Here is a 15,011-nt window from a genome sequence, read left to right as displayed (position 1 = left end):
GACAGCCACCAAAGCCGTGCCTGGAACCATGCCACATCTCTCCCCACAATGCACTGTCCCACTTCTAACTTGAGGCCACACTGGGGACTCTGCACCCCACATTTCTGATGCTCTAGCTGGCTCCATTTCAGGCTGTGCCAACAGGCAATCGCAAAAGGAGACTGTGGAACAAGTGGATGAGGAAGAGGACCATTCTTGTTTTCTTTTCCTTTCTTCTGATTTACTTCTTTAGTGGTGGTTCCTCTGAAGGTCACCTAGGGACAGGGCTTCAGCCCCACAGTGGAGGCCTCTTCCTATATAGAAGTCTCTGCTGGAGGCTGGACACAGTGGCTTGTGCCTGTAATCCCAGCACTTTGGGAGGCTGAGGTGGGAGGATCACAACGTCGGGAATTCGAGACCAGTCTAGTCAATATGGTGAAACCCTGTCTCCACTAAAGATACACAAATTAGAAGGCATGGTGGTGCACGCCTGCAGTCCCAGCTACTTGGGGGGCTGAGGCAGAATTGCTTAAACCTCGGAGGTGGAAGTTGCAGTGAGCCAAGATCATGCCACAGAGCAAGACTCCATCTCAAAAAAAAAAATAATTTCTGCTGGAGCACTCCAGACACGGGCAGGACCACCCGCCACACCCCACACAGACTCCTGGCAGGCCTGCATCTTCCTCCTGCTCAGAGGCTGGTGCCCACACCCACCCCACCCGCCACACCACACACACTCCCCATGGGCCTGCATCCTCCTCCTGCTCAGAGGCTGGCACCCACACCCACCCCACCTGCCACACCACACACACTCCCCACGGGCCTACATCCTCCTCCTGCGCAGAGGCTGGCACCCACACCCACCCCACCTGCCACACCACACACAGACTCCCCACGGGCCTACATCCTCCTCCTGCGCAGAGGCTGGCACCCACACCCACCCCACCTGCCACACCGCACACAGACTCCCCACGGGCCTGCATCCACTCCACCCGCCACACCGCACACAGACTCCCCTTGGGCCTGCATCCTTCTCCTGCTCAGAGGCTGGTTCCCACACCCACCTTACCAGCCACACCACACACACACACACTCCCCATGGGCCTGCATCCTCCTCCTGCTCAGAGGCTGTCGCCCACACCCACCCCACCCACCATATGGCACACACACTCCCCACGGGCCTACATCCTCCTCCTGTGCAGAGGCTGGCACCCACACCCACCCCACCTGCCACACGACACACACTCCCCACAGGCCTACATCCTCCTCCTGCGCAGAGGCTGGCACCCACACCCACCCCACCCGCCACACCACACACACTCCCCATGGGCCTGCATCCTCCTCCTGCTCAGAGGCTGGCACCCACACCCACCCCACCCGCCACACCACACACACTCCCCATGGGCCTGCATCCTCCTCCTGCTCAGAGGCTGGTGCCCACACCCACCTCACCCCACCCCCAGACCTCTAAAAGCAGGAAACCTGCCTCCAGGGTCAACGTCTTGATCTCAACCTCTTCCTTAGATCTCCGAGTGCCTTCAGCAGTTACTGCCTCTATGAGAGGGCAGCATCCTCCACTTACCAGTAACCCACTTAACGACTTTCTACCAAGCCTGTTATTCCTTATAGTAAAATATCTCTGTTTAACCTCCTGTTAGCCTCCTGGCCAGCTCCTGACTGGTGCCCAGCCAGCATGAAACCACACCTGCTTCTGCAGGTAACGCTCCAAGGGCAGGAGCCCAGGCTCTAGCCAGACTTACCCATAGGCTCAGCCACTGGCCAGCCCCAGCATCTTGAAAATGTCACTGAACTTTCTGTCTCTTGGTGCCCTAGTCTGGTCAGCTGGGATCTGCTTCACAGGGTTCTTCTGAGGACTGAGGCAGTGAGAAGATGATGATCGCCAAACATTTCCCTGGGACTCCAAAAGCACTCACAAGCAGGAGCCACCATGACGGTGGTGACTCTTACAAAAACACAAAAGCCGAAAGGTAAAAGAAAACAAAATCCCCAAACCTTAATTCCAAATAACCATTATGCATATTATATTATTAGCATTAGTGTGGATTTTTCTACCCACATACAGGTGGAAGAACAGAAGCGTGAAAATGAGACAAAGTGTTACAGCAGAATCAGGATATATGTCAGTGTTTAATAAATGCATTAGGTTTAATTTCCCTGGAATGAAACGGGAACAGAAGTGAAACTCAGGAAACTGCTAAACTTTACAGAAATATTTTCCTTGCTCTATTTCATACAAGATCCCTCTGAGGTTTTAAATCAAAACATTATGAAAAATACTGAGGTTTCAGTTCTTTGTTAAAATAAGGTTTCTATTGTACTCAGTAATGATCGACTCCCTTGTCTGTAAGAAGAGATTTTAAACGGCACAGAATTTTACCCACTCACTCCTTGTCTCCTTCCATTTTGTTGGAGCCAGTATCGTGTTATTATTTTGGTTATTATTGTCAAGATTTATGAAACATTCTGTTCCATAACTGTAATTCTCACCACTGTGTATTATCAGGACTGCAGATAGATGAATTAGCGTCCACCATCAGCCCTTCAGCCACAGATTTTCCGTTCCTGAGAACTCTATTTTAACTCATCTATTGGTTTCCAAAATTCAATTGGCAAATCGACATTTCAAGAGGATGTATGGTTTTGATATTCCCTGAGGCCTTCCATGCTTAAGAATTGGGCTGCTGGTGATTCAGCACTATGAACTGAAAAGTTCATGACTATGGATACATTCAGAAATACTTCAAAAAATACTGTTATTTTTCTTGACCTGGCAGCCAAAGAGTTATGTAATGAGTTCAAAACGGGTCAATGCACCCAGTGTTTATGACCATCAGCCTCACCCTGTTACAATGAAAGACTTGCTTACATTGGCCACGGTGATTAACAGGGCTGGGTGCCCCGGCTTCCTCTGTGGATGCTCTGAGAGGAAATGCCCCATCCCAGGCATCTCCAGCCTCCTCTGATTGGGTATAGTGTGTGGATCCTGGAGGGCTGTGCAGAAAGACGGCATCCTCCTGTGAATGCAGGGAGCAAACCTCGAAAGCGAGGCTTTTTATTCATTTCCACAGACCCCGGCTCCCATCTGAATTCCCTAAACCTGGGACAATTTCCCTGAATCTGAAAAAGCTCCCTTTGCTTGCAGTGGACCTTGTAGTGCAGTTCTGGTGGAAATAAATTCCCCTAGCTTGTTTGTTTCTGGAAACATCTTTACCTTTTAAAGAAATCAGCTGTGAGGTATAATTTACATCTAATAACACGTATCTATATTAGGTGAACACTTGAATGAGCTTTGGCAAAAGTGTCCATCCATGTAACCACGATGATAATCAAGATACACAGCACTTCCACTACCTGAGGTCCCCTCCTGCTTCTGCACTCCAATTCCCAGGCCAGGGGGCACCCAGACCCAGGCAGTTCCTCCTCTGCCTTCTGGCGCCGTGTCTCAGGTTTCTTCCATTCTAGAGTTGAAGGTATAAGGAATCACACAGCAGGCTCTTTACGTGTGGCTCTGTGCTCAACATAACATTGCCAAGGTCAATCACTGTTGAACCACCTATTCATAGTCAGTATCGCCATCGTCAGTATCGCCATCTTCAGTACTGCCATCGTCAGTATCGCCATTGTCAGTATTGCCATCCTCAGTATCGCCATCATCAGTACTGCCATCCTCAGTAATCGCCAGCATCAGTATCACCATCCTCAGTATCGCCATCGTCAGTACTGCCATCGTCAGCATCGCCATCCTCAGTATCGCCATCATCAGTATCGCCATCGTCAGTATCACCATCGTCAGTATCGCCATCGTCAGTATCGCCATCCTCAGTATCGCCATCTTCAGTACTGCCATCGTCAGTATCACCATCATCAGTATCGCCATCTTCAGTATCGCCATCGTCAGTACTGCCATCTTCAGTATCGCCATCGTCAGTATCACCATCCTCAGTACTGCCATCGTCAGTATCATCATCATCAGTATCGCCATCTTCAGTATCGCCATCGTCAGTATTGCCATCTTCAGTATCGCCATCGTCAGTACTGCCATCTTCAGTATCGCCATCATCAGTATCGCCATCCTCAGTACTGCCATCATCAGTATCATCATCATCAGTATCACCATCGTCAGTATCGCCATCCTCAGTACTGCCATCGTCAGTATCGCCATCATCAGTATCGCCATCGTCAGTATCGCCATCGTCAGTATCGCCATCGTCAGTATCGCCAGTCAGTATCACCATCTTCAGTACTGCCATCGTCAGTATCGCCATCATCAGTATCGCCATCATCAGTATCACCATCCTCAGTAATCGCCATCGTCAGTATCACCATCATCAGTATCGCCATCTTCAGTATCGCCATCGTCAGTACTGCCATCGTCAGTATCGCCATCGTCAGTATCGCCATCGTCAGTATCGCCATCGTCAGTATCACCATCCTTAGTACTGCCATCGTCAGTATCATCATCATCAGTATCACCATCGTCAGTATCGCCATCCTCAGTACTGCCATCGTCAGTATCACCATCATCAGTATCGCCATCTTCAGTATCGCCATCGTCAGTATCGCCATCCTCAGTATCACCATCTTCAGTATCACCATCTTCAGTATCGCCATCGTCAGTACTGCCATCGTCAGTATCGCCATCATCAGTACTGCCATCGTCAGTATCGCCATCATCAGTACTGCCATCCTCAGTACTGCCATCGTCAGTATCGCCATCCTCAGTACTGCCATCGTCAGTATCACCATCATCAGTATCACCATCTTCAGTATTGCCATCCTCAGTACTGCCATCGTCAGTATCGCCATCATCAGTATCGCCATCGTCAGCATCGCCATCCTCAGTATCGCCATCATCAGTATCGCCATCATCAGTATCGCCATCCTCAGTACTGCCATCGTATCATCATCATCAGTATCACCATCATCAGTATCGCCATCGTCAGTATCGCCATCCTCAGTACTGCCATCGTATCATCATCATCAGTATCGCCATCATCAGTATCGCCATCGTCAGTATCGCCATCCTCAGTACTGCCATCGTATCATCATCATCAGTATCGCCATCATCAGTATCGCCATCGTCAGTATCGCCATCCTCAGTACTGCCATCGTATCATCATCATCAGTATCACCATCGTCAGTATCGCCATCATCAGTATCACCATCATCAGTATCACCATCGTCAGTATCGCCATCATCAGTATCACCATCATCAGTATCACCATCATCAGTATCGCCATCCTCAGTATCACCATCATCAGTATCACCATCCTCAGTATCACCATCATCAGTATCACCATCCTCAGTATCACCATCATCAGTATCACCATCATCAGTATCACCATCGTCAGTATCGCCATCATCAGTACTGCCATCGTCAGTATCATCATCATCAGTATCACCATCGTCAGTATCGCCATCATCAGTATCGCCATCATCAGTATCGCCATAGTCAGTATCGTCATCGTCAGTATCATCATCATCAGTATCACCATCGTCAGTATCGCCATCCTCAGTATCACCATCATCAGTATCACCATCCTCAGTAATCGCCATCGTCAGTATCACCATCATCAGTATCGCCATCTTCAGTATCGCCATCCTCAGTACTGCCATCGTATCATCATCATCAGTATCACCATCGTCAGTATCGCCATCATCAGTATCCCCACGTGGCATTTCCTTTCACAGGTACCCCCAGACGTATTTCTTGTTCACTTCTTGATGCCTATTGCTGCTGCGTCTCATGTTTTCACCTCCATTTTTGAACAATTTAACTGAGCATAATGGTTGAGGTTCAGTGCTTTACGGATGTCCCGCATTTCCAGGTGGCCAAGGTAATAAGAGCCGCCTCCATCTGACTCTCCTCACACAGCTTCAAAGCAAAATGAGAAGAAACAAAGCATCTTCTGCTTAACAGGCAAAGAACACCATAAACTTCAAATTGCCTGTTGGCAGAAAATTAACGACCAGACCGTAGTGGCAACATCTCTTGAGCTTCCGCTGCAAATCTTTGTAGAAATCTAGTGAAATTTGAGGAAATTAACAGAAAAGAAAGGATAAAAACAAAAAGCCTGAAATGTAAGTAAAAACAGCCACAAAAATACAAAGTCCATCCTAAATGTAGAAAATCTGAAACGATGCCATCAGATCATTGTACTAACTACAGGGAAAATGCTTAAATTAACTGGATCAGAGGAAGACATTGTTTCTTCTTCTTTTTTTTTTTTTTTGAGACGGAGTTTCGCTCTTGTTACCTAGGCTGGAGTGCAATGGCGCAATCTCAGCTCACCGCAACCTCCGCCTCCTGGGTTCAGGCAATCCTCCTGCCTCAGCCTCCTGAGTAGCTGGGATTACAGGCACGCACCACCATGCCCAGCTAATTTTCTGTATTTTTAGTAGAGATGGGGTTTCACCATGTTGACCAAGATGGTCTCGATCTCTTGACCTCGTGATCCACCCACCTCGGCCTCCCAAAGTGCTGGGATTACAGGCTTGAGCCACTGCATCCGGCCAGGAAGACATTGTTTCTGAGGAGAAGAGGCAAAAAATGAGGAAAAGTCCCCCATTAGAGATTGGATGTCAAAGAATAAAATGAAAAATGAGGCAAACTTTAGAATCCTACGTGATAAAACAGGCCCCAAAACATCGAAGGCTACACCCTCCTGCCCATAACCCCCAAAGTCCACTCGGTAGCTGCACTGTGCCATAATGACAGAAGTTACTCTTAAGATAAAACTGGTAATATCTTCCAAGCCATCACTACATGAATAAACACAAGTAGTCGTCATTTATACAAAGCAGATGTGAGAATAAACAGAAAATGTAGATTATTTTGGTAGATGAATCCACCACTAATAAAAAAAATAAAATTAATACAATACTTCAAAGTAAATCAAATATGCTCACAGAAGCACTGTATGTGAGAATATTAAAAATTCAGAAATTAAAATAAACAAAAGGGGAAAGAAATCAAAGAATTTATTGAACTCAGAAGAGAAAGAAGAAAATGGTACTGTCATTTAGAAATAAAGGTGAATTTTAAAACTGCCTGATAAAGAATATATTTGAAAAGAAATTTTAGTAAAAGAAGCCATAGAATAAAGTCAGGAAAATAACAGAATGAAAGCAAAAGAAAAAAGTAAAAAGGGCCAGAGAGAAATGATTGAAATAGACATTAAGCAAGAAAACAAAATCCAACATATATATAATTGGAGTTAGCAAAAAAGAGAAAAAAAAAACGGATCACAACTCACATTTAAACCTATTTTGATGCAGAATAATAAACTACAAGGTTTTAGCCTATTAAAACTGTTAAACTTTTAAAAAGTATCAAATAAAATCAGGACATCAATGCAAAAAAATGAAAATTAGTTTAGCATGTCAAGGCAAAAATAAAACACAATAAATATGGAAAAGAACATGTTAACGAAGCATTTTCTATCCAGCTAAAAATAATCTAATGTCAAGACTCTCAAATACCAATTTTAATCATGTAAGAGCACAAAGAATACTGTTCTCATAAGCTTTTGAGGCATTTACTAAAAGATGAGATTAATCCATCCAAGAGGAAGGGAAAGGGAAGGGACAGGAGGGGAAGGGAAGTGAAGGGGAGGGAAGGGAGAGAAGGAAAGAGAAAGGAAGGGAAAGGGAAGGGACAGGAGGGGAAGGGAAGTGAAGGGGAGGGAAGGGAGAGAAGGAAAGAGAAAGGAAGGGAAAAGGAAGGGACAGGAGGGGAAGGGAAGTGAAGGGGAGGGAAGGGAGAGAAGGAAAGAGAAAGGAAGGGAAAGGGAAGGGACAGGAGGGGAAGGGAAGTGAAGGGGTGGGAAGGGAGAGAAGGAAAGAGAAAGGAAGGGAAAGGGAAGGGACAGGAGGGGAAGGGAAGTGAAGGGGCGGGAAGGGAGAGAAGGAAAGAGAAAGGAAGGGAAAGGGAGGGAAGGGGAGGGGAAGAGAGAGGGGAGGAGAGGGGAAGCGGGAGGGAAGAGGAGGGGAAGTGGGAGGGGAGGCTACTCAGGAGGCTGAGGCAGGAGAACTGCTTGAACCTAGGAAGCAGAGGTTGCAGTGAGCTGAGATAGCGCCATTGCACTCCAGCCTGGGAGACAAAAACAAAAATCCACCTCAAAAACATAAAATAAATAATATAACAGATGTTGGTGAGGATGCAGAGAAAAGGGAACTCTTATACTCTTTTTTTTTTTTTTCTTTTTTGAGATGGCGTCTCACTCTTGTCACCCAGGCTGGAGTGCAATGGTGAAATCTCAGCTCACTGTAATCTCCACCTCCCAGGTTCAAGCGCTTCTCCTCTCTCAGCTTCCCGAGTAGCTGAGATTACAGGTGCACACCACCATGCCCAGCTAGTTTTTGTCTTTTCAGTAGAGTCAAGGTTTCACCATGTTGGCCATGCTTATGTTGAACTCATGACCTCAGGTGATCTGGCCACCTCAGCCTCCCAAAGTGGTGGGATTACAGGCATGAGCCGCTCTCCCAGACAGGAACCCCTATACTCTTATACACTCTTGGTAGGAATGTAAACTAGCATAACCTCTATAAAAAGCAGTATGGAGATTTTGCAAATAACTTTAAATAGAACTACCATTCAGTCCAGCAATCCCATTACTGGGACTCCACGCAAAGGAAAAGGAATTATTGTATCACAAAGATACCTGCACTCATGTGTTTATCAGAGCACTCTTCACAGTAACAAAAACGTGGAATCAATCTAAGGGTCCAGAAATAGATGATTGACAGAGAAAATGTGGTGTAGCTATACACAACAGAATATTATTCAGCCATGAAAAAGAATGAAATCATGGCTTTTGCAGCAACATGGATGGAACTAGAGGCTACGATTTGAAACAAAGCAACTCAGAAACAGAAAGACAAATACTGCATGTTTTCACATATAAGTGGGAGCTAAATACTATGTGTAGACAGGGACATAGAGAGTGGAGTGACCAACCCTGGGGACTCGGCAGGGTGGGGCTTTGGAGTGGGCCATGCGTGATGAGAGATTACCAATGTACGATGCAGGTTATCTGGGTGATGGACACACTAAAAGCCCTTGGCCACTCTGCAATGTATCTATATGGCGAAATTACACTTGTACCCATTAAATTTATACAAACAAAAGATGAAAGGGAAGGAGAGAGGAGGAATGGGAGGGAGGGGGAGAGAATGAAAGGGAGAATAAGCCAGAAACTGGTAAGATTGTTTACCTACAGGGCCTGTTGGCAATGGAGTAAAAGGGGTTGGGAATGATACTTCTGTGAGTGTTACTTTTGGTATTGTTTTGAATTTTGGAACCACATTCAGTTTCTACATAGTCAAAGTCCTTAACATACAACATAGGGACTAAGGCTACATCATTTCAGCTGAGTGACATAAACACACGGGAGGGAAGAAGTAAGCCCAGAAGTGCTGAACACAGCAATTTGACTCTGTAGCCTGATCTTAAAGACGGGTAAAAAGATTCTAAACAAATAACGAACCCTAGTTAGCAAGTTTGTTTTCACAGTGACATGAAGTGTTTGGAGATAAAGGACATTGTGTCTGTAACACAATCTGAAATGAAGAAAAATATCATATATGCGTGGGTATATCTATATTCTTTTTCGGTTATATGTAGTCACTGATAGAACATGCACAAATGATAAATGAGTAAAATGAAAATAGTTGGTGAATTGGAGTAAAATATGTAAGGCCGGTTGCCTCGCTGGGAGCTCGGACATGCCCATCCCTCTCTCTGTCTGAAAATTACATCACCAGAATACGCCCATCATCTAGCCCCACCTTGGAAATCCCCTCTGCACTCAGCACTAAGCTCTGCACTTGGCACCCAGCTCACTGGAAATCCCACCTACCTACCAATAGCGGCTTGCCCCGTCCACGTCCTGTTTCTCCACAGCCAATCAGAATGCCCTCCCTCCCTATAAAACCCCACACGCCTGAGAGGAGTTGGGTGTGACTTCTCTGACCTCTTTCCCCAGGACCACAGAACCTCGTCTGGGAGCCAAATAAATTGGCATCTATTCTCATGCAGGCCTCAGTTTTCTCATTTTAAACTGAGCAATAAATCTCACAAGACAATAATCCTTACAAAACACAGAGGGGATAATTTACTGTTCTTGCATCTTTTCTGTTTTTGAAATTACAGGACAGTAGAGTCTCCGAAGATCATATTATTTCATGTCTTCTGGATCTCCGTCTGTGTTGAAATGTCAGCTTTTAGTCCTGTTCTTGCTGCTCTGAAGATAGCAACTCAATTTCCCCCTCTGGGTATTGTAAAGATTGTCTCTTTGATTTTGGTTTTGAACAATTTGAGAATGATAAGCTTAGGGGGTTTTCTTAGTGTTCATCATTCTTTGGGTTTGCAGAGTGTGTTCACTCTTTTACTTGGTATCTGAATTAGTTTGGGGCATTGGTTATGACTGAACTGTTTCCCAAAAAAATTCATATGTTGAAGCTCTAACCCCCAGTGTGGCTGTATCTGGAGACAGGGCCTTTAAGGAGGTAAAGTTAAATGAGGTCCTAGGCGTAGGCCCTACTTGGATAGGACTGGGTCCTTTATAAGAAGAGGAAGAGAGGCCAGAGCTCTCTCTGCAGGCCCATACAGAGGAAAGGCTAGGTGAGGACACAGGAGAAGGCAGCTGTCTGCAAACTGTGGAGAGAGGCCGACCTCACCAGCACCTTGTCCTTGGACTTTACAGCCTCCAGAGCTATAAGAAAACAAACTTCTGTCGCTGAAGCCCAAACTGTGGTCTTTTGTTTCGGCAGCCCGAGCAGATGAATACATCCATTTTGGGAAATCTTCTGTCATCATGTTCTCAAAGGCTGCTTCAGTCTCCCCCTCCCTTGCTTCTTCCTGGACTCTGATACACATCAAGTAGACCTGTTCGCTCGGCCCCATGTGTACCTTATACTCCGCATTTTCTGTTCTCCTCTCATTTTATCTTCTTTCAAATGAACTGTTGCATGGCTTAGGAATTCTTCCGTCTGATGTGTCTAATCTCTTATTAAATGTATTTGTTAAATGACTAATTTAATTCCTGGTTATTTTAGCTCTAAAACGCCAATTTACTTTTTCTTTCCTTTTCAGGGATCCAAGTTTCTGATAAGTTTCCGTCTTTTTCTCTGCATTCTTAATAATATTAAACCTTTTTAAAGTTTATGAGCTTGGTATTTCTATGCTGAGTTTTATCAGGCCTTGTAAGTTTCCTCTTACAGGTCAGCCTTTGCAGCTTTGCCGATAAAAAGAAATCTTACAGGCTACCAATGATGTGGCCTTTCACCAAAGAGGTAGTTTCCTTCTGATGGGTAAGGAGAGCACTGTCAGATCTCACTGGCCCTGTCAATGATCCCTTTTAGGGCTTGTTATGGCTACATGCACTGGTTTTCATGTTGCCCTCTGGATGTGCCCCTTGCTGTGTGGGGGCGGCCCTTTTGAGATCTCAACTGAAGCCGGAGGTGCTTCTCAAAGCCCTTGACCTTTGCAGGGTTTAAGCTCCTTTCTCTTCAGTATCTTGGGGCTACTGAAAATGTTCTCAGTCTTTTGAGCGATCAGCTCCTATTTTCTGCTCATTCCTAGAATCTTACCCACACGTGAGTAGTGAGTGGGTTATCCCACCACTTTCAAAAACGTTGTTGGCAGATTTTGCAGCTCACTTCTCTGAGGGCTCTTTCTCCCTGGGATTTAGCAGCCAAATTTCTAGCTACTTTGTCGTCCTTGAACTCTGATCTATGTCTCTCGGTAAAATTGCTGCTTTCTGCCTGGAATCTACCCATCCCCCAATCTCTCAGCACAGCTCCGCTTCAATCTTTTGAAATGGAAATCATTCCCAGGAAAGACAGTAAGGTGAAAGCAAAGCTCTCTTCTGCTTAACTTCTCTAGAGGATACCAGCTCCTCAACTCCCGCCTGCATTAACTGTTGTCTGTGTCTCCATCCCAATTACACACACACACACACACACACACACACACACACACACACACGATGCTTTCTGGTTTTGATTCAGAGACAGAGGCTTCCAGTAGGCCCAGGGCTCACCTGTCAGCAATAATCAGATGGCACCAAGAGAGACTCAGAGCTCAACTGCCTTGGGTCCATCCTCCCTTTGGAATGTCTCAAGGTCTTTTGCATCTGTCTTTTCCATCACGGCCAGCTCAAGGCATGGGCTGTGGCATTGGCTTCCTGCTCCAGGTCCCTGCCACATCCTCCAAAAACGGGGCAGTGGAGCCTCCCCCAGGAAGAGGAGCACAGAGCCAGCCCCGTGTCACTGGGGGTCAAGACAGGTGCATCAGGGGGTGAGATGTGGTCACACCATCCTTGGAGGTGTTGCTGTCATGTGAATCAGAAGTGAGTTAAGTTGCAGAAAGGGCTCCATGTGACTGACACCCTTGTGGCCAAAGGATGCCAACTCTGTGAACCTAGAGGCTTTTCCATGGAAACAGGACATCATGAAGACTCATCACGGGGCCCATAGGAGTCAGGATGGGGCCCAGCAAAACTCTGCTGCTGTCTTGCTCTGTGACATTGAGCTGCTTGGCTGGTCTCTCTCTAGACCAAGGTGCTTGGACTAGAGACCTCTAAGGTCTCCTCTGCTGTAACATTTCACAAGGCTGAAAGACCGGTTAAAATGTTTCTCAGCTGTCTGTGAATGCTGCCACATTGTCAACTGTTTAATTATAAGAATGTCTTCCTTTGTTTTAAAAGATGTCACTTGCTCATCTTCTGAGCACTGATGGGTTCTTTCTTGGTGACCTGATCAGTGCGATTAGTAAGTGAACGTTTAAACACCTGAAAACCAAGCTGGAGTCTCTTTTTTGCCCTTTCTTCATTCCACTCTAACCTTGCTTTGTAAAATAGAGCTAATGAACATCAAGTTTGTCATGAGGGTTAGAGATACATGTGCAAATACCTTGAGTATCAGAGACCACAGAAGGTGATCAGTGAAATACAGCTGTCCTCATCCGTAGCAGTGAGCAAGGCGAGGCCATCTCTACTCACAGTGCTTCCCACTGTTGAAACACTGCCTATACTTTCTGACTGCTGAGTTTCCTTTGTAAAAATTAAAAATGAAGAAATATTTTGATAGAAATTTTCTGTCTATCCCAAATAGCCAACTAAATCGAGTCTGAATCCTGCTGACTGAGTTCTGTATCATAAGTCTAGGCATCTCTGCAGAAGATAATCTGCTTTAAAATAACCATCGACTTGGAAATCTATAAATTGCAAGTCATAAGGAGGAGAGTGATCCATGGGAGACCCTCCCTGGGGACACTTCACCGCACACAAGTCCTGGGGTGATTCACAGCCTTACATCTTAGGAAAATAAGTCAAGCAATTCCAAAGAGGCCTGTCAGCTCTGCACCAGTCTTCAGTGCCTTCCGAAAGATGCTTTGATCTAATTTATGAAAAGAAGCACTGCTGGCTTGAGGAATGGAAGCAGACAAACTCCCAAGCAAGACAGCATCAGCAAATCATCAGGAGAGCTGCAGCTTCTGGCATTCAGCTCTGGAAGAAGGTGCTAATCCCAGCTGTGCAGCCAGCTGTGAGCCTGCCTCCCACTCACACTTTGTCTCCAGAATCTGTCTTTCTGGACCAGCCACGCCCTTGTTCACTTAGAACCCTATCGAAGGATTTAGGGCAGGGGAGCCAGGTCAGACCTCTGTTCACACCCCCATGCACCTGCAAAGTTCCTCTTGCCTCCTGTAAATTAAAACTCATTTTGAATCCCAGGCCAGGACTGGCTCCATCTTGGCTGTAGAAGCTCCACCGATCCTTTACAGAGGAATTTAGCCCTCAGCAGGTGCACATTCACATGTACTCCCAAGAACCTGGGGATCCCACGCCGATGGCTTTGGCAATGATTGAGGTCCCTTCCTGAATATTTCTGTAAGAAAATCAGCATTTTGATGTTCCCCTCCCTGTGCCCATGTGTTCTCATTGTTCATCACCCGCCTATGAGTGAGAACATGCAGTATTTCATTTTCTGTTCTTGTGTCAGTTTGCTGAGAATGATGTTATCCAGATTCATCCATGTCCCTACAAACGACACAAACTCATGATTTTATGGCTGCATAGTATTCCATGGTGTATATGTGCCACATTTTCTTTGTCCAGTGTATCATTGATGGGCATTTGGGTTGGTTCCAGGTCTTTGCTCTTGTAAACAGTGCTGCAGTGAACATTCGTGTGCATGTGTCCTCACAGTAGAACGATTTATAATCCTCTGGATATATACCCAGTAATGAGATTGCTGGGTCCAATGGAATTTCTATTTCTAGATCCTTGGGGAATTGCCACACTGTCCTCCACAATGGTTGAACTAATTTACACTCCTACCAACAGTGTAAAAGTGTTCCTATTTCTCCACATCCTCTCCAGCATCTGTAGTCTCCAGATTTTTTAATGATCACCATTCTAACTGGCGTGAGATGGTATCTCAATGTGGTTTTGATTTGCATCTCTCTGATGACCAGTGATGATGAGCAATTTTTCATGTTTGTTGGCCTCATATATGTCTTCTTTTGTAAAGTGTCTGTTCATATCCTTCACCCCCTTTTGAATGGGCTTGTTTGCTTTTTTCTTGTAAATCTGTTTTGGTTCTTTGTAAATTCTGGATATCAGCCCTTTGTTAGATGGGTAAACTGCAAAAATTTTTTCCCATTCTGTTGGTTGCCGATTCACTCTAGTGACTGTTTCTTTTGCCGTGCAGAAGCTGTGGAGTTTGATTAGGTCCCATTTGTCTATTTTGGCTTTTGTTGCCAATGCTTTTGGTGTTTTAGTCATGAAGTCCTTGCCTACGCCTATGTCCTGAATGGTTTTGCCTAGATTTCCTTCTAGGGTTTTTATGGTGCCAGGTCTTATGTTTAAATCTTTAATCCATCTGGAGTTAATTTTAGTGTAAGGTGTAAGGAAGGGTTCCACTTTCAGCTTCCTGCACATGGCTAGCCAGTTTTCCAACACCATTTATTATTTATTAAACAGGGAATCCTTTCCCCATTGCTTGCT

Source organism: Callithrix jacchus, chromosome 12 (genome assembly GCF_049354715.1).
Source record: "Callithrix jacchus isolate 240 chromosome 12, calJac240_pri, whole genome shotgun sequence".
In the NCBI taxonomy this organism is placed as follows: Eukaryota; Metazoa; Chordata; class Mammalia; order Primates; family Cebidae; genus Callithrix; species Callithrix jacchus.
Note: the sequence above shows the minus strand (reverse complement) of the source record.